Here is a 20,249-nt window from a genome sequence, read left to right as displayed (position 1 = left end):
TATATTTTAAGTGTCAGATATGCCAGGTGCTGAGGACCCAGAGGTGAATATGGCAGAGCTCTGCCCTTAGTAAAAGTACCTTCTAGTGCAGTGGGTTTCAAACTGTTTGACTATGAGTCACGGTAGGAAATATCACAATGCAGTGCACACTCACACACACAGTGTTTACAGGAAAATGGGGATACAAATTTATTGAAACAATACTTGCTCTTGTGTGCAAAGCACTCTGATTTTTTTATGTTATTTTATTTCATTAAAAAGATACTGATGGTGCCTCACAAAATTGATTTTATGCCCGCTCATGGGTCACAATCTTCAGTTTGAAAAAGACTGACTCTGATCTTCCCTATAAGCAGGGCTGGCGTGAGCCCTTGTGAAAGCTGTATGGGAGTATATGGAAGTGACCACTGAGAGGGGACAGGAGTGGACCTGGTTCTTGATTATTCTTTCAGTCCTGAATTCCTGAATTCCCTGAAATCCCTTTACCTGTGATTATTGGTTTAACGATGGACATGACACAGTTCTAGCCAATGAGAAAAGAAAGGATATCTTTGGTGGGCTTCCTTGGAATCATTATCCCTCCTCTACAAAAGAGGCAGGAGGGAGCGGCACTCCTTTTCTCTGACCCTGGCTGCTGTTGTCTACATGTGCTGCCTGGATCCGGGGCAGAACTATGATTACGTATGGTGACATGACACGTGGACTCCACTCCTGGCCATCGCGGAGTGCAGTGGAAAGGGAAAGCCTGGGCTCCTTAGTGGCATTTTGGAGCCACTGAATTAAACAACTTCGGAATCGCCCTGCTTCTGGACTAGTTACAGAGAGAATACCTTTTTTTATTAAGCTTTTTTTAGTGAGGCCTCTATTATTTATATTACGAATGATAGACTGGTAACTGTCTCTTGCATGTGGAGCCTGTGTTATGGATATTTAACTTTGAGTCACCTGGGAGCCAACAGAATCAAATTAAAGCCACTTAATTGTCACCTTAATTATGGTGCTTAGTGGCGTTCACATCATATAAAGGGATAGCTTTTAATTGTAAACTGTGGAGTGACTGAATTAATTGTTCTTAAAATTTTAGGTAATCAATTCATCAAGTAATTCATCTGTGTGATTCTAGGTAAGTTACTTAACTTCTCTTTGTTTCCATTTCTTCACCTGTTTATAAAACAAGAGTATTAGACTTGAGATCATTTTCATAGCTAAGATTTTGTGATGTCATAGGGCAGTTGTCTGAGTGAAATTCCACAGAGAAAGGAATTTGCTTCAAGTGGCTTCTGTAACTAACAGTGGGGCCTTTTTGGTTGAATAGGAAGTTTTATTTTGGAAGTTGGTGGTGGGTTGTTGGTGGTCATGTCCTGAGATATGACATGACAGGTCCAGCAATCACAGGATCTCGATTTAGGTACTGGCTCTACTGTTTGGTGACCATTACAAACCTCATAGGCTACGCCCTTCCCCGTGGATAAAGCTGCCTTGGACACTCTAATCTCTATGAGCATCTCTTTTCCCTTCCATAAATTGGAGATAATTGTCAGTACCTTATCTGCTGACTCGTCAAGGTGGTATGAGAATCAAATGAAGGACTATAGATAAAAGCACTTGGTCTGCCATTCATGTGCTATGCAGAAGATTTAGTTGTTCTGATAATTTAAACCATATGTGTACATTTAACTTGTAAAATTCTGTGCTGTGTTTCTAATGAACTCTTGGAAACTATTTCGATCCCTAAGCTGAAGGAGTAACTGCGCTCCCTGGCTGTGCCCTCTGGCTCTCCCTTTCCTCCACACCCGCCTAGTTTCTAAAGAACTAATGGTTTATGGCTGAATAGCAGACACAGTCCGCTGATTTTATTCCACTGCTTTTCTCATTTGGTAATAAATAACTTCCATTGTTTCTATAACAAGGGAGCTGAGCAAATGACTTGACGGCTGCAGAGGTATAGTTTCAGGTAAGTATAGACCCGCATAGAGTTGGCTTTCTTCTAGAAAACCCAAATTTTCATTTAGGTGCAGTATTGACTCAGAAACCAGAATACCTAGTGATCCTCAGTAGGCAAGTCAATGAGTTAGGCATAAATAAACAAACAGGTTGATCTGTTGTCCCCTGCCAGTGTAGTCTGGTTTTAAAATAAAAGGACAATAATTAATATTCCAAGCTAACTATGTGGAGTCAGGTTTATCCTGCCTTTTTTCTCCCAATATAAAATCCTACCAGTCTTACGCATCTTTGTTGGTGATCTAATCTGAAATACAAAGAGATTAAATGATTTCTCTGACTGGTGAGTGTCTCTCACAGAATCCATCATGAGAGTTGGGGCCCAAGGCCTGGGCTCTGCGCCTAATGACCGAGCCACATGTCTCTGTAAATAGACTGCTATTCAATGCTTTTTATCAGACTTGGATTGGGCAACAATCATGACTCTTAATTTCCCTTCCTTCCCTCTCATCTGATTTTAAATTATCTCTGAGAGTCAGGATATGTAAGTCTACTGTGTTCAGAGTTCAGAACACAATTTTTCCAACATAAGGCAAGCTAGAAATACATATTTTGGACAAAACATGGAAATCCTACCAATTGGTGGTGAATTCCTTCTGAGTTTCTCTCTTCCCTCCCAGGAAAAGTGGCTCGGTTCTCCTGTCCTTGTTAACACCAGCCTCTTTGGTCTGGCTCTAAATCATTACCTTGGTAATGCCACTTCCCATGGTCCACTAAGCTTTGGATGACCAGTCTCTGTTCTGCCTTTGTCTCCTATTCATTGGCCATTAGGATTCAGAAGCCCGTGACCTTGCTCATCCCAGCTTTGCTTTGTTCAAAGTCCTTTGTGCCAAGAGGAAAACCAGGATTTTGAACCATGCTCTGGGCTGAGCCAGCACAGTGCACTGCAAAAATAAATCCTAATTCCTGTATTTTAGGGCATGAACATGAGCACTTCCAATGGATAGGAGAATCTGGCCTAAACAGCACTGGGTTGGGACAAGGTCATCCTTTTAGAATGCTGATTTTGGGGTGAGAATACTTCTTTGTTGTTTTTTGTTGTTGTTGTTGTTGTTTTTTTAAATGGCAATCATGGCTTTTAATAGGATGGCATTAGTAAACCTCATATTGTAAAAGCTGTGCAGACCAATTTACTTGAAAAATAAAGAATACAAATAATACATTGTCTAGCCCTCAAAATTAAATGCAACATATAAGTCAAAACATCTATACTGTTTCCTGTATATTGATTTATTTTTTGCAGTTATTTACTGATATCAGGATTTTTTTCTGTTGAATAAACTTACTTTTTAATACCCATGAACACTACAGGAATAATGCTCTCAATTATCATATATATATATATGTGAAAACATCCTGGATATAGTCTGCCCACTATAATCTGTCATCTCAGTACTACCTCTTCCCTGGCTCACATTTTATCAAGGATCTATCTCCAGGTTCTTCCACTTTTACTTCTGGATGGTCTAATGCAGCATTTGTTGAGATGTTGTCCATGGACCCCTGAGGACCTCATGACCATTTGGGGGAAACTATGATATCAGCTGTATGGTCACAATCATTTTTGTATTTTTAGTAAGGCACTTTTTGCCTTTTTCAACTTACTTCTCTTACTAATATATAAACCAGTTTTCCAAAATGCACACGATACATGATTACTTTTGTAAAACAAATGATGTCAACATTTGGAAGATCTGTATGACTCAGTGAGCCACTGTTTCCAAGTGACAAATGTTTGATGTTACAAAATGATGCATGTGTGAAGTGTAATTCCAGTGAAAGATAGACCGATGGATTTTAATGCAACAGACTACCAAAAGTTCACTGATATGGTATCAGATTCTACAGTGCAAATAGCTGAAAAAGGAATTTAAAAAATCAACTCCACCCTCTTCCAACTATATGAAGGTCATATTTTCATCAAAAATAGTAAACAAAACAACCTATTTTAAAAGGTTGTGTGCAGAAGCAGATAGGCCAGTCTAGCTTTTGTCTTTAAATTTTCTTCTCTGTTTTTATATCTCATGAGTTCCCTTCCCCTACAGGCAGTTGCTGAGATGAGGGTGTTTCTGCAGCAAGCGTCCTACTCACATCTGCATGCTGAGTGCGTGGATGGGCAAAGCCTTTCCCGCATTGGAAAGGCTGACTTGTCATTAACACTGCAAAGTCAGCATAGGAGGTTTACTTTAATAAAGTGAATTAAAACCTGAATACAACACAAGTTTATTACTGACAGTTTCATCTTCATTGAGCAAGGCTTTACCAAGTGGTTGCAGAGGAGAAAAGGATTAACATTTATTGAGAACCCACTGTGTGCCAGGCTCACTAACTTCTCACAACATACCCTATGTATGAAGCAGGTACTATATTTGCTTCACCCCCGCCCCTTTGGGAGTTGTGCCAGGCATGATGGTGGTGGTGGGTGTTGATGCTGGCAAGTAGCAGGAAAGGGGTTTCAAAAGCAATGCCTGTATACCACTTAATTGTCCTGGAATTTACTCCTGGAAACCAGCGGGACTTTGGTGCCAAGAGTGCCAATGTAACTTTCCACATGCACTTGAGGAAACATACTGTATAATCACATGGAACTACACTGAACTAAACTGGTGCCTAGGTTGTGGGATAAAGTTGATTCAATCGCCCATGTCTTGCAATAACCCATTTTTGTTTTGAAGACCTGTTATCTTACTCAGTTTGGGCTACAATAAAAGAATACAAAAGACTAGTGCTTTAAATAACAAACATTTATTGCTCACAGGTTTGGAGGCTGGGAAATCCAAGAATAAGGTACTGGTACAGCCTGTCTCTGCTGAGGACACTTGTACTAGTTTGCACAAGACCATACAAAGTACTTACAGTATGCTCACATGGCTGAGAGAAAAATCATCTCTCTTGTGGTTTATAATGATATAAGCTCATTCATGAGGACTCTGTTCTTGTGACCTGGTTTCTTCTCAAGGCCTCACTGCCTAATACCATCATATGGGGGTTCGGATTCCAGTGTATGAATCCTGGAGGGCAGGACATGAGGATGTGGTTTCCATGTCTCTGAAAGTATCCAATTAATTTAAAGAGCTTGAGTACTTGAGTATGGATGCACCCAAGGAGACTGACTTTCCAGTTTGTCTGGCTGGTAACAGCTTAGAAGGTGGGGTAGGGGAGGGAATCTTCCTCTGCAGAAAATTTCTACACCTAAGAGGCAGTAAGGTATAGTGGCTACAGGCACAGATTTGGGACCAAGACTGAGGTTTATCATACAAATTCTCCTATTTATATCTTGTATGATGTTAGATAAGTTACTTAACCTCTTGACGCTTCAGTTTCCTCATAACAAAGTATCAACAGACTGGTTGGCTTAAACAATGGAAGTGATTTTCTCCTAGTTCTGGAGGCTAGATGTCTGGGATCAAGGTTGGGTTCCTTCTGATGGCCATGAAGGGAGGATCTGCTCCAGGCCTCTCTGCCTGGCTGCAGACGCCTGTCTCCTCTCTGTTTGCATTCAGTCTTCCTTCTGTGCATGTGTCTGTGTCCAAATTTCCTCTTCTTATAAGGACTTCAGCCACATTGGATTTGGGCCCACTCTAATTACCTTATTTTGACCTAACTTCCTCCTCAAAGACCCTATCTCCAAATAAGTTGAGGTACTGGGTGTTTGGAATTCAACATATGAATTTTTGAGGGACACAATTCAGCCCATAACAGTGCCTATACAGGGTTCTTAGTGAAAATCACTTTTGGGGTAAATTTTATTCATATAAAGTTGCCCATTTCTTTTTCCTTTCCTTTTTTTTAAAAATAATCAGTGTAAATGTTCTGTCTTTCTCATGTTATTTTTCTACTTATAGACTTAGAATAGAACCTATTTAAGTATCTTTCTTGGTCAAAGTTCTACGGACAGTGGACAGGACGGATTCAATGGTACCTTGTCCCACGAGAAAACCCAAGGTAATATAGGTCAGGCAGGAACTCAGTACCTAAATTTTTGGTAGCTTTTTTTTGGTGGGCTCAACTGTATTGTTTTATTATTGAGAACTAACCATGAACCATCATTTTTTTCAATTGATTGTTATTAGTTAGGAAATATCATGTCAGTCAAGTCCCAAAATGTTGAAGACTGGCACAAAGAGGTACTCTGTGTGTGAGCTGGGACTGGTTGGGCATGGCTGAGTGCTGGTGGGGTTCACTGGGGGGCTGACTAGTACACAGGATGGGTGTGTTAAGTAAGATTCTTTGGGTGGCAAAGATCAGAAACCAACTCCAGGTAGCTTAAGCAGAAAAAGGGCTAAACAGGGAAGATACTGGGAAAACTCCCTGAGGCCTAGAAATCACTGAATTTCCAGGTTTCAGGGAGGTTAGGGACCAGGGTGGGAGTTCTAGCATTGTGCTAGGTCTTCTCCGTTTGTTCCTTCATCTGCCACTTTCTATCCATGTTATCTTGCTCAGTGCTTCTACGGACTGCATCCATGGGCTCTGTGGCATCAGTGGGTTCCTATTGCCTTGACTTCTGGTAGGGTTTGACCAATGGTGTATGCTGTCAGGAGATCAGAGGAAAGAACAAGAGTGAGGTCAGAATGTTCCCCCTGCTTACCTCTTACCTTGTGGAATGCCTTGGCTGGACCACATGTCTTGGCCAGTAGTCGCAGGTCATCTTAAGGTGGCCTTCTCAACGTGACTCTGTCTTTCCAAGTTCTTATAACCCCTCTTGCCTTTCTCCCTTCGGTCTTAGTTGTGGTAGCAGCTCTGCTTTTACCACCTCCAAGGAATTGTGCTGCCCCTTGTGTTTATCTGCACCTTGACTAGTGCTGTGCTCGGCCACATTGGAGTTTGAGGCAAAAGAAAATATCAGTAATACTGATCCTGTCTTCATTTAAAAGTTGGTATTTTGCTCATCATAGACTTTTTATGCAATAATTTTTATTTTTAAATTATTGTATTAAAATATCATTTATCTTGCTTACTGAGACTTTTGTTGCCCTGTTAAATTTTGTACCTAAAGCCTAGTACCTCACTTGCTTTACCCTAGTTCCAACCCTGCACTACATTTTCATAAATTATAAAAAACCTATATAAAACCCTCCTCCCTGAGCAAGGAATTTGGGTCCTGATTTAGATACCTTCTTTCAAAAGCATAGATTATAAATCATTGGTTTTCAGGCAGTATTTTACCAAAGACATGATTTATTTGCTCAGTATAGTTTTGAAATTTAGTTGACAGCTTAAAAAATTGGAAGACCTTCACAGAAAATGTAGATTTCTGATTTCTCTTGAAAAAAAAAAATCAAAGTGGTGACACTAGGTCCCTCTTCTGCATGGCAACAAATGGCTGGAGCTGAGTAGCAGCTTTAGGCTGGCATGTCTCTCCTGTTGGACAGTCTCCTCCACTCCCTATTATCACCCAAACACAGTCTTAGTGTTAGTTGCCATTAATTATCACAGTGACACTGGTGTTTTTATTACATTTGACCAGCTTGCCCAGCTGACCCCTGCATGGTATTGATTTTGAGATGCCTGCTTTAACTCTGTGTTGTTATGACTCAACTCCCAACTCCCAACCTCTGAGACTTTCAGTTCAAGTATGAAATTTCCAAGAGAATGGATAAGACTGGTTCAACCTGAGGCAGGTAGCCACCTTAGCACCAAGCATCTGTGAGCAGAGGACAGGTTCTTGTGGTTGGGCTCTTGCTGTGGGCCTGTCCCAGTCATGGAGAGTGGGGATTACCAAAGAAGAGGAACTGCTTCCAGAGAAGAGGGACCTATTACACTGTAATGCTAGCTCTTGAGCCAAATATCATTGCACATATTTTGTATTTTACTTAAGCTTTAATTGTTCAGAATAAATACTTAAAGATGTCCCCTTCAGTGAATTCTGCAGATTAAATGCTTCGAAATGCAAAAAATGGCAAAATGAATGCAATTTGAAATTTATTCTTTTTGTAAGCAGTGTCTGTGGGAATGGAGTAGGGACATGTCACCTAGCCACAGGCTGGTGTTCAAAAATTCCATGTAGGACACAGATCTGTGGTGATCTAACACAGCTCACGCACATCTGAAATCCCAGGCTAAAGATGGCAAAAGTTTGAATTCATGACTCTGTCTCTTGCCTGGCCCATGGCAGACATTGCTAATACACTGCAGAACTCTTTACTGTTGAGCTTCAGAATCCTTGTCAACACAGCTGCCCGGGAAGCCCACACTCAGTAAGCAGGTGGCATGTGAGAAACACCAGTTTGCCTCTGTTGTCCAAGAGGTTACCTGGGTGACTTATCAGGGAGCCTCCTTGGATTTCCGAGCCAGCGTTTCATCGGCCTGTGTGGAGGTTAGATGGAGACTGTTGTGGCGAGCAGACTGGAAGCAGGATGCTCTCAAGTCATCAAGGCAAGTCCACCATCTATAGTCTGTTACAAGCCCAGGACAGCCCATCTAAGCCCACTCTTCTGAGAAGCCTCCAACAAAGGCTACTTCTTACTTAGTTTAAGGCAGATACTGATTCTGTTGGGTCACATCTGAGAAGGTAAGGGAGCAGTCACAGACATCTGGAGTCAGACAGGCCCAAAAAGGACTCCTCAGAACGTCTAGAAAGCATTTCTTCCTGGGTCCTGAGCAGGGACCGGCTGAGGAGAAGCCGTCAGAGGAGCCTGCTTCCCTCACTGCCAGGGTCTCCGGCCTTCACCTGCAGCAGTGCAGTGGTTGACGGACCTGGCAGGCTTCCAGACACAAATATTGCATAGTCAGTTATGAAACCCAACCTGATCTCTTTATTCCCTCCTGCCTACTCCCTGTTTCCTGATAATAAGGAAATAATCAAATGTAGATTGATTTTGTTTGGATGAAAGCCTCGGAATTAAATGCCTGGTCCCCCTCAGGACATTATGTGCCCTGTTCCTTAGGGCCGCCTCCTGACTTCATGATCCACTGTGTCAGTCGCTCCTCAGCTTTGAAAGGCTCTGGAGCACACAGATGTGAGGAGATTTGGGCTGTCCCCATCAGGCTGGGCACCCCCTTCAAGGGCCCTTACTTCTCCAGGCATCAGTTGTGTTTCAAATCTGGGGCTTGGACTGGTGATTAAGTTCCCTTTCAGCTCACACAGCTATTAAGCTCTAAGCTATTACTTTAAGTTCTTAATAATAATAATGAACAATTATTGAGACTGTGTGCTTAGAATGAAGCTAAGTTTTATATACATTCTCTCATTTAGTTCTCACAAAAACAGGTTGAGGTTACCGTTTTTAATGTTACCCCATGTATCAGTTAATACTCATTTCAGCTACTTTTATACAGAAATGCCCTAAACAATAGAGGCTTAAATAAGATAGTTTTCCTTCTGTGTAAAGAAAAAACCCCAAAATATCTGGAAGTAGGCCAGGCTACTGTTGATATGGTGTCATCAAATGTCGATCTTCCTGCTTCACCATCCTCAGAGTATGGCTTCAAGGTCACTTCAAAATCCAATATAGCTGCAATTGCTCCAGACATCACATCTCTCTTTCAGGCAGCAAGAAGCAGGTAGAAAATGTGAAAGAGCCATATTTTTTTATTCCTAGAAATCCCAACAATAATTCTTACATTTCTTTAGTCAGAACTTACTTTCATGTTTATTGCTAGCTGCAAGGAGGCTGTGAAATACAGTCTTATTGTTTCCCAGTCAACAATGCAAGTATTTGAGTTCTGTTATAAGGAAGAGGTTGAGAGTGGATATTGAAGTAAATTCTCAGTTTTTTCACATCATGCTTCACTGGTGGGGAAGCAGGACACAGGGTGGTTAAGGCCTAAAATACAGAGCTGGCTGGTGATCGAGGCGGGATTCAGACCCAGTGCGTCCGCACCCAGAGCCTGTACTCCTACATGCCGGGCTACGAGGTTCCCCCTGGAGTTCCCTTGCTACTTTGCTCTCCTTCCTATCAGCAGCTTCATGCAGTCTTTGGCTCTAAGTGTTAGTTCTTTTTCTCTTTCTGGAAAGCCCTTTATTGAGGATTCATGTTCGGCCACCTCCAACATACAGGAAGCTGGGCAGGGCTTCAAGTCCAAGGGCAGACTTCCCTTCATGAAGGGTCCTCTGGTTACCACGGAAGGCACAGTACAGCTGTGGGGTCTCCTCTGGTCCCCAGGCTCGGTGCTCCAATCAACCTCGGTCCTTTCCCATCTCTGCATCCCTTAGGCTCCTCCATGGTGTCCCAAATACCCCAAAAGCCCATGGTTCCTGTCTTTTCCAAATCCTGGGATAAATTGGTATCTCTCTTTCTGGAGTGTTCATGGACTAACTTTTTACTATAAAATTTCAGGTGAGTTTTTCCACACACCCCCACCCCCATCTGACAACTTTTGAGAAGTGGGAGGTCCTTCCCAAGCAAAGCCCTTAAAACTGTGCTACAAAGGTACAACCTCTGTTGACTCCTAGTCAGGTTGGTTTGTCCCTAAAACTACCAGGAGCTGTCATCTCCTCCTCATCTCTTCTTGTCCATTTAGTGTGGTCTAGGAGCTAGACACTCAAGGTTTGTCAGAGGACCAGCAGCATGGGTATCCTCTAGGAATTGTTAGAAATGCCCTTAGACCCCACCTTAGACCTACTATATCAGAATTGAATTTAACAAGGTCCAGAGAATTCTTTTACGTGTCACGGGCTGCCAAAGCTCTGACCTAGGAAAACTGAGATGTGGAGTTTCTAATGAGTGATTATGAATTGAAGAACTTCACCTAAGTAAGAGTTTACTTATTAAATACATTGCTTAGTTTAGAAGAAACCAGACTGTGTAAAAGAGAGCAAGTAAAAATCAGGTACTGACATAAATAATTATCATTTTTGGCACAGTTGTGGCCCTTATAGCTATCCGGTGCATCCTGCAAACATCAACAGTTCATTGATTGATTGATATATTAGAAGGGAGAACATGACAAGAGGAGATAAAAATTCTTATGCTTAGATTTCTTCTTGAGATTTCCTTGAAAATGTATCCAAATCAATGCACTTAGGTCTCAAATGGCTTTTGCAAAGCCGATAAGCTTGGCGTTTTGGGTTCACATAATTGGCCAGTTTTGCTAAGAGGTTGCCAAAAGCCCCGTTGTCTAAACAACTATTTTAGTTTAAGGATACAATCTAGGTTTAAAAGCCAACATGTGACTCACTTTCAGACTGTTAAAAGCTCAGAGGAGAGAGTGGTTGTACTCTCAATCTCTTTATTTTTATATCCTATACTAGTTCAGACACCTGGAAGAATACAGAGCTGTTTATTTCTATGAGCCCAGGCTTAAATTGTGAAAAGCCTCAAAAATTTCATGTTTGGCACTTAAAATATGCCCCCTTCCCCCATTCCCGGGTTCTTCATGAACAGAGAGGTTCATGAAGAGATTGTCACTTAAGTAGGCAGCATGACTAAGTGGCTAAAAGCGTGGGCTGTTTGACCATCTGGGTTCAAACCCAACCTTCACCAGCTCTGTAAGGCGAGGAAAATAGCCTGCTACCTTTACAGGGTTGCCATAATTGCTGAGGTAATAAAAGTAAAGGCTCAGAATAGGGGCTGACATGTAGTAAGTACATTTGCTGTTCTATGTCTTCCTATGATACATAAACATCTGGCTCAGGCTTTTTATCTTACAAAAGAGGACATGGAGACCTAGAGAGGCTCAGGATCTGTCTGCTGCCTGGCCCAGGCTGGGGAACCTTCCTTGCCTGCCCTGCTCTCCGGTGGCAGCTCTGTGCTGGGTCAGTGCCTAAACCAGTAGCTGGGCGGACCATTTCATTTCTCCTAAGTGCCCTGGGAGACCCAGGTGAGGGTCAGTGGCAAGAACAGAATTGGAGATTGAGTGAGGTCCTGAGATTCTTTGTATGTTGATATCTCCTCTCATCGCCACTCAGCCATTTTCACCTTTTCACCCCCAGCCAGGCATGTATGGTCTAGGATGTGCTGGAAACAAAGCCAGTCTGTGACTTCTGAGAGAACTGCTACCTCAGCTGCTGTTAACAGAAGAACAGTTTTAAGACCAAACTCAAAGCTATTTCTTCCCCAGGGTTCTGATAATTCCTCCTGCCAATTACAGCACTTTGCTGAGATTAACTAATTAATCCTCACCATATACCAAGAGATGAAATTAAAGATAATTCTTTCACATGTGTAAAGAACCTTTTATCTAAGGATTACTAACACGGATGCATTTGTCTCCCATGACAACATTGCAAGTTTCAGAGATGACAAGGAAAATCATTACCATTTCAAGAACTGGGAACAAAGAAAACTCCCCCTCCAGGACACACAGGGGGAGATGGGGGTCGCTGAATAGATACACAATGGCAAGATTGGCCCTGGAATACTACACCCATGTTCTGGGGTCCGGATGGGGACTTCCAGGTGGGGCTGTGACCCCCATCTGTTCATCTTTCTTCACACTGTTCATAATTCTCCAGGGATTGTGGCTGAGAAAATGAACAAGAGGTGGTTCCATGCAGGTATTCGAGCCGATGTTTGGCTTCCTAAGGAACCTCCCACTTGTCTCCTCTATTTGCCAAAGTTCTGCTTGTGATTAAGATGAAATGGAGCCAATAGCCAAATGCTGTGGGGAGGAAAGAACTGGAAAATGATACTGCATGCTGAGGACCTCAAAGAGAAGAGGAGGTGGGCGGAGTGTGAGAGGGAGCAGTCAGCCTGCCAAAGCTCTGGAAACAGCTTCTGGGGCAAGAGAAGGGAAAAGAGCGGTGTGAACGATGTGAACCGACGATAGGTTCGCTGTTTCTCTGCAATTCCTTTGGCAGTGGACTGACTGTATTTGACCTGGTGGCACAGATGGCTGCTGCTGAGCAGCCGCAGAGCCTGGGCCTTGTGCCACCCCGTGTGTCCTCGTGAGTGCTCCACAGGGAGAGGGTGGCTCAGAGACAAGGCAGACACAAAGGGTCACTTCTCCCAGAAAGGCCAAGCAATTGCATTTCTTCAAAGCCTTAGATTATTGGTACAGGCGACATTCTGGGAACAATTTGCTAGTTTCCCTTACTGTTGACAGCTGCAACTCTGGAGCTCAGAGCCCTGGACTTACAGGATCTCATGCCCCTGAGGTTGCTGCAGCTCCCTCTAGGCCTCTGAGGAGTAGGGGTCTCAGAAGGAGAGGCTCTTGCTTGCCTCTAAATTCAAGAAAGAGAAACTAAGACCTTTACATTAACAGGGATTTAAAAGAAACTCCTGTAGATGCATGGCCTTATTTAAGTCTATGACAAGCACGTAAAGTTAGGCAGTGAATGTGCACCTCTTCTTTTGCCAGCCCAGCATCCCTTTCTTTGGGAAACAGACTCTTCTCCAGTCGTTGCATTCTGGTGGGGCTGCCCATCCCACCTTTCCAATCCCTTTTGCTTTCCCACCTCCAAAGTTAGGCTCATGGCTCTAGCTAGGCCGCTTGGCTCTATGCTGGAGATTTGAATCTTGTTGGGGGAGTCCCCCGGGGATAAAGTGTAAGTTGGAGCTGTGTAAAGAGACTGCCTGTGGTTTCTGGTTACCATGACCCCCAGGGTGGCCCAGAGCTGCTGTTCAGCTCTTCCTTCTATCCTGTGAGTTGTTTCCTCCCAAGAAAGTTGTCTTTGGTTTATGTTAGCTAGACTCTACCAAAGAAGCCTAAAGTATAAACACCCCCTAGTTTCCAACTGCTAGGAGTCAAGCCCAGGTCTTGTCATCCCAAGCCAGTAACTTTTCATCACACCAAGTAAATGCAAAGTTGCACAGCAGCTCTAAGAAAGGAGAGAAAGTGGGACGATGGCAGCTAAGCAGCTTTTCTATAAACCCAAGAGGCTGTGCATCTTTTCTAGTTGCACCCCATCAGGACCCATCCCTGAAAATGCACTTTGAGTTTAACTGCAGCTGTGTGGCTGGCACATACCCACATTTACCCACAGTTGACATGCTCAGGCCAGGCCTTTTTAAAATTGTGTTCTTGTACTTTCATGGCTTTGCTGGTAGGCTGATTCTTAAGTGTATTTGCCTACTTTTGCCTTTTGTAGACCCAGTTGCTTTGGCAAAGAATTAGAAGTGGCTGGTATAGTTCAGATGGAGAGAGAAGGAGTTTGGTGGGCATGGTTAGAAAATTACCAGGTGGTATAGTTTTGGCAGGTAGGAAAAATCTTTTCAGGGTAGTATATATGTATGCTAAGACATATGATCCAGCTTTTTACTACTTCATACCAAATAAAATTACAGAATCAGTACTTATGGACACATAAAAGCTTGCCCTAAAGCACAAGACTCACTCCCTCTTGAGATTGTTCTTGAGCTTTCTGCAGTGGCATTAAATTAAGGATAGAGTATCTTTTTCATGAGCTGGATCTCTTCCAGATAAAACTAAGAAATACTGAATGCCTGAACTCAATCCCAGTATGGATTGAAAAGGGGGTCAGAGCAGTCCTAAGACTTTTGAAGTTTCTTATGCATGTAGTTGAATGATTGATTGAATGGAATAGAGTTGGAGCGATCCTAGAGACCTAGAGTGCTAGGTCTGAAAGGGAACCTGATGATTACTCAGTGCAACCCTGCCTTAGTTATCTATGTCTACAAAACAGATCTCTCCCAATCTTCTATTTTTTCTCAGAGTTTCTGTGGATCAGGAGTTCAGAGCAACCGGGATGGGTGCTCCTGGGTCGGGGTGCCTCATATGGTTGTGAACAGATATCGCCTGGGCTGCAGTCATCTGCAGCCTTGCCTGGGGTGGGAAGGTCTGATTCCCAGGTGGCTTACTCACATGGCTGGCACTTTGGTGCAGGCTGTTGGTGGAAATTTTCAGTTCTTCTCCCCAGGGGCCTCTTCACAGAGCTGCAAGAGTGTCCTCCAGCATGGCAGATGGCTTCCCGTACAGCAAGTGAGGCAGGAGAACAACGTAGAAGTCACAATGCCTCTTATGTGACTTCCAGTACCGGAAGTCACACACCATTACCTAAGGGAAGGAACTACACAAGGGTGTGAATGTCAGGAGGCTGGGGCCACTGGGACTACCTTGGAGTCTGACTAAAAACGCAGTTTAAAAACTTATCATGAAATATTTTCCAACACATAAAAAAGATAAAAAATAAACTGGATACTTACCTACCACCCAGTTCAAGAATAAAATAGTATCAATTCAGGTGACATCCACTATGTACTTGTCCTGCCTACATCTCCCTCACCCCCATTCCACTGCTCTTAGAACCTGGCATTCTGAATTCCATGGTCATCTGTCCATGCATTCTTTTGTATTCCTACTACAAATTTTGTGTCCTTAAACAATATGTGGAGTTGTTTGGCATATTTCCAAACTTTATGTGTGGCATCATCTTGTGTGATTTTTTGCAACCTGCTCTTTTTTTCCAGAGATTCTATTTGGAGATCCATCTATATTAATCTTCATAGCTCTAATGCATTTATTTTAGTGACTCTATAGCATTCCATTGTGTTAAGGCATTGTAATTGGTTTACCTGTTCACCAGTTGATGGGCATTTGGGTTCGCTTGTAACTTTTTTATTTTTGCTATTACACCCAATGTTGTTATGAGAGTTCTTACAAATTTTCAAATGGTCTGTGTGTCCAGGAGAAAGAGATTTTCCAGGGTATAAATCTAAAGGGGGAATGGGTAGATCATATGATACGTGCATTTCAACTTCACTCAATAGTGTAAAATTCTCTAAAACAGTTAATTAATTTATACTGCTACCAACAGTGATGAATTCATTTTGCTCTTTATTCTATATTGTCAAATAAAAAATTTCATGCAAAGCTGGTGGATGTGGAATGGTATTTAATTACGGTTTTAATTTGCCTTTCCTTGACTACTCATGAGACTGATTTTTTTTTTTCACTTGTGTTGGCCATTTGGGTTTCTTCTGCTCATGGCTTATTCACATCTTTTGCCAATTTTTCTACTATTTCTCTTTTTCTTAACGATTTGAAAGAGTTTTTCATAGATTCTAGATACTAATTTTTGTCAATTACATGTGTTCTTAATACTTTTTTCTTGTCTAGTGCTTGTCTTCTTTACCTTTTTCTTGTCTCTGTTGAATAGAATTTTTAAGTTAATGTAATTGAATGTATCAGTCGTTTCCCTTCTGGTTTGTTTACTATGGCAGAGACTGCTAACTTTCCACTAATGTTGGCACCTCCTTTCTTTTCTAGTAACAGAGTTTTGTGGCTGGTTGTGTTATATAGTGTCTAGAGTGACATGTACAACATCTGCCTCACTTGCTTCAGAGGCAATTCAGAGATGTCCGCTCTCTCCCCCGGCAGCAGGCCAGAATGGCAGCAACTGGAGAACGTGGGAAGCCTCACCCTGGAGTCAGCAGAGCTTCTGCCTCACTAGCTCTGTGAACACCTGAAACTCTTAGTTATAGCATCTTAGCCCACTGAGGTCATAAAGGTATTTTCTATGCTTTCTTCCAAAAGTTTTAAAGTTTTCCTTTTTATATTTAGATCTGCTTGGTGTTGACTCTTACAATTGGTCACAAATTATATACTTTTTTCATATGGATAACAATACCTAAACATTTTTCTTTTTTTATTCCCTAGGTGAATGAAGTTCAGAGAGGTCAAGAGACTCAATCAAAGTGACACAGCTAATCAGTGAATTACTGGTTGTGTGGAGAGCTAGAGTTTATAATGTTCTTCCCTAAAGCCCTACAAAGTAGGAAATATCATTATTATCTCAATTTTACCTCTGAGAAATGAATGCTACACTGCCAAGTTGTGTACGTCCTCTGTGCGCTGGCTCCTTCTGCTCTGCCCTTTGACCCTGTTATCACGCCATTAGAGAGAAAATGCAGCCTAATCAAATCCAACAAATATTTAATAAGCACCTCCTATATCAAAGCTGTGTGCTAAGGGCACACCAAAATGAGTGAGATAGTGACGTGACCTCTGGTCTAAGGAGCTTACAATCTGGTCAGGTGGCAAGACAGGGTGACATAAGGGTCAGGGTATGTGTGTGTGTGTGTGTGCACACATTCTGCTGAGAGGATGAGAGTATCAGGAAAATCTTCATAATATTTGAGTTTCCATCAGGCATTCTGGGGGAAGGGCTTTCTAGCAATGAGGAACAGTTTGAACAAAAACACCCAAGCTGGAAAGCAGAGGGCATGTTTAGGACATGGGCAGAGGTTTAATTTGTTTGAAGCAAGGTCAGATGAGTGGCTGTGACAGATGCTGTTGGACAGGTCTAGTTGGATCCACCACCCAGCTGTTTCTGGGGAAGAGCAATACTGGAGACTAGGTGTTGGGGTGCAGGTTACAGGGACTGCAGGGAGAAAACTCGTGGCAGTCAGTTAAAATCATTCCTGCCTTAACTGTCTTTTAAAATGTTAACAAAGTCTACCAATGTATTCTGGTAGGGTTTCTTTTCTTTTTTTAAGTATATATTTTTTTACTGAAGTATAGCTGATATACAATATTATATCACTTTCAAGTATACAACACAGTGGTTCAACAGTTACATACTTATTATTAAATCTTCACCGCAACAAGTGCAGTTACTGCCTATCAGTATAGGAAGATGTTACAGAATCATTGGCTATATTCTCCATGCTGCACTATCATTCCTGTTGTCAACTTATATTATGATTGAGATTTTTGTGACTCTTTATCCCCCTCATCCACTCCAACCCCTCGCCCATAGTAGCCACCGGTCATTTCTCAGTGTCTATGAGTCTACTGCTATTTTGTTCATTTTGTTTTGTTTTTAGATTCCACAAATAAGTGAAATTACATGGTATTTGTCCTTCTCTGCCTCGTTTATTTCACTTAGTATAATACTGTTTAAATGTATCTATGTTGTCACAAATGGCAGGATTTCTTTCTTTTTTTATTAATTTTGGTATCAACTTTCTTTTTTTATGGCTGAATAATATTCCATTATGTATATGTACCACCTCTTCTTTATCCATTCACCTATTGATGGACACTTTGGTTGCTTCCATATCTTGGCTGTTATAAATAATGCAGCAATTAACATAGGGGTGCATAGTCTTTTCAAATCATGGAGTTTGTCTTCCGGTAAATTCCTGGAAGTGAAATTACTGGGTTACATTGTACTTCAATTTTTAGTTTTTTGAGGGACCTCCATACTGCTTTCTACAGCAATTGTACCAATTGATATTACCACCAGCAGTGTAAGAGGGTTCCCCTTTCTCCATGTCCTTGCTAACACTTGTTACTTCTTGTCTTTTGGTAGTGGCCATTCTAACTAATGTGAGGTGGTATCTCATTGTGGTTTTGATTTGCATTTCCCTGATGATTAACAATGTGGAGCATCTTTTTATGTTGGCCATCTGTATTTCTTCTTTGGAGAAATGACTGTTCAGTTCCTCTGCCCATTTTTTAATCAGGTTATTTTCTTTATTGGTGTTGGGTCTTGTGAGTTCTTTATCTACTTTGGATATTAACCCCTTATTAGATAAATCATTTATTAATATATTCTCCTATACTGTAGGTTGCTTTTTTGTTTTGCTGATGGTGCCTTGCTGTACAGAAGCTTTTTAGTTTGATGTAGTCCCACTTGCTCATTTTTAATTTTGTTTCCCTTGCCTGAGCAGATGTGTCCAGTAATTTTTTATTACTCATGCTTATGTTCAAGAGATTTCTGCCTATGTTTTCTTCTAGGAGTTCTATGATTTCATGTCTTACATTTGGGTCTTCAATTCATTTTGAGTTTACTTTTGTGCATGGAGTTGGACAGTAACCCAGATTCATTCTCTTGCATGTAGATGTCTAGTTTTCCCAACAGCAGTTATTGAAGAGACTGTCTTTTCCCCATTGTATATTTATGGCTCTTTTATTATATTCTAAATGACCATATATGCATGGGTTTATTTCTGGGCTCTATTTGGTCCCATTGATCTAATCAGCCTGTGCCAGTACCAGACTGTTTTGATTACTGTAGCTTTGTAGTATAGTTTGAAGAGAGGGAACATAATACTCCCAATTTTGCTCTTCTTTCTCAGGACTGCTTTGGCTCTTTGGGGTCTTTTGTGGTTCCATATGAATTTTAGAATTATTTGCTCTAGTTTGTTGAAAAATGTTATTAGTTGTTTGATAGGGGTTGCATTGAATCTATAAATTGCAGGATGGTCATTTTGACAATATTAATTCTTCCTATCCATGAGCATGGGATAGGTTTCCTTATTTGTGTCCTCTTTAATTTCTCTCACCAGTTTCTTAGTTTTCAGAGTGCAGGTTTTTCACCTCCTTGGTTTATTCCTAGTTATTGTATTCATTTACTATTACTTTTTTTACAGGCTAAGTTTTATTTTTCCTATAAACTTGATTCCTACTACAGAAGCAAAATTCAGATCTATCTGTCTATCTATCTATCTATCTATCTATCTATCTATCTATCTATCTATCTACCTATTTTAATTTTGATATCGTTAATGTACAATTACTTGAACAACATTATGATTAATAGACTCCCCCTATTATCAAGTCTCCCCCCACATACCCCATTACAATCACTGTCCATCAGCATAGTAAGATGCTATAGAATCATTACTTGTCTTCTCTCTATATACTGCCTTCCCCATGTCCCCCCACCACTGCATTATGTGTGCTAATCGTAATGCCCCATTTCCACCCTCATCCCTCCCTTCCCACCCATCCTCCCCAGTCCCTTTCCCTTTGGTAACTGTTAGTCCATTCTTGGGTTCTGTGATTCTGCTACTGTTTTGTTCCTTCAGTTTTTGCTTTGTTCTTATACTTCAAATATGAGTGAAATCATTTGATACTTGTCTTTCTCCACCTAGCTTATTTCACTGAGCATAATACCCTCTAGCTCCATCCATGTTGTTGCAAATGGTAGGATTTGTTTTCTTCTTATGGCTGAATAATATCTCATTGTGTATATGTACCACACCTTCTTTATCCATTCATCTACTGATGGACACTTAGGTTGCTTCCATTTCTAGGCTATTGTAAATGGTGCCGCGATAAACATAGGAGTGCATCTGTCTTTTTCAAACTGGGCTGCTGCATTCTTAGGGTAAATTCTTAGGAGTGGAATTCCTGGGTCAAATGGTATTTCTATTTTGAGTTTTTTGAGGACCTCTATACTGCTTTCCACAATGGTTGAACTAATTTACATTCCCACCAGCAGCGTAGGAGGGTTCCCCTTTCTCCACATCCTCACCAACATTTGTTGTTTGTCTTTTGGATGTTGGCCATCCTAACTGGTGTGAGGTGATATCTCATTGTGGTTTTAATTTACATTTCCCTGATAATTAGCAATGTGGAGCATCTTTTCATGTGTCTGTTGGCCATCTGAATTTCTT

The 20,249-nt window shown here is 41.5% G+C and overlaps 1 long non-coding RNA gene across 1 annotated transcript in view; it reads left to right on the top strand.

Moving 5' to 3' along the window:
* The window catches only part of LOC130684111 (uncharacterized), a 63,133-nt gene extending 46,238 nt beyond the window's left edge, over positions 1–16,895 (top strand). Inside the window, exons 2-3 of the long non-coding RNA XR_008998264.1 lie at positions 16,222–16,351; positions 16,501–16,895. This is a non-coding gene — a long non-coding RNA (uncharacterized LOC130684111). The remainder of the gene's footprint in view (positions 1–16,221; positions 16,352–16,500) is intronic.
* The last annotated feature ends 3,354 nt before the right edge of the window (positions 16,896–20,249 follow it).

The sequence above is a fragment of the Manis pentadactyla genome, chromosome 6 (assembly GCF_030020395.1).
Source record: "Manis pentadactyla isolate mManPen7 chromosome 6, mManPen7.hap1, whole genome shotgun sequence".
Classification (NCBI taxonomy): domain Eukaryota; kingdom Metazoa; phylum Chordata; class Mammalia; order Pholidota; family Manidae; genus Manis; species Manis pentadactyla.
Note: the sequence above shows the minus strand (reverse complement) of the source record. Positions and strands in the feature narration are given on the sequence as shown.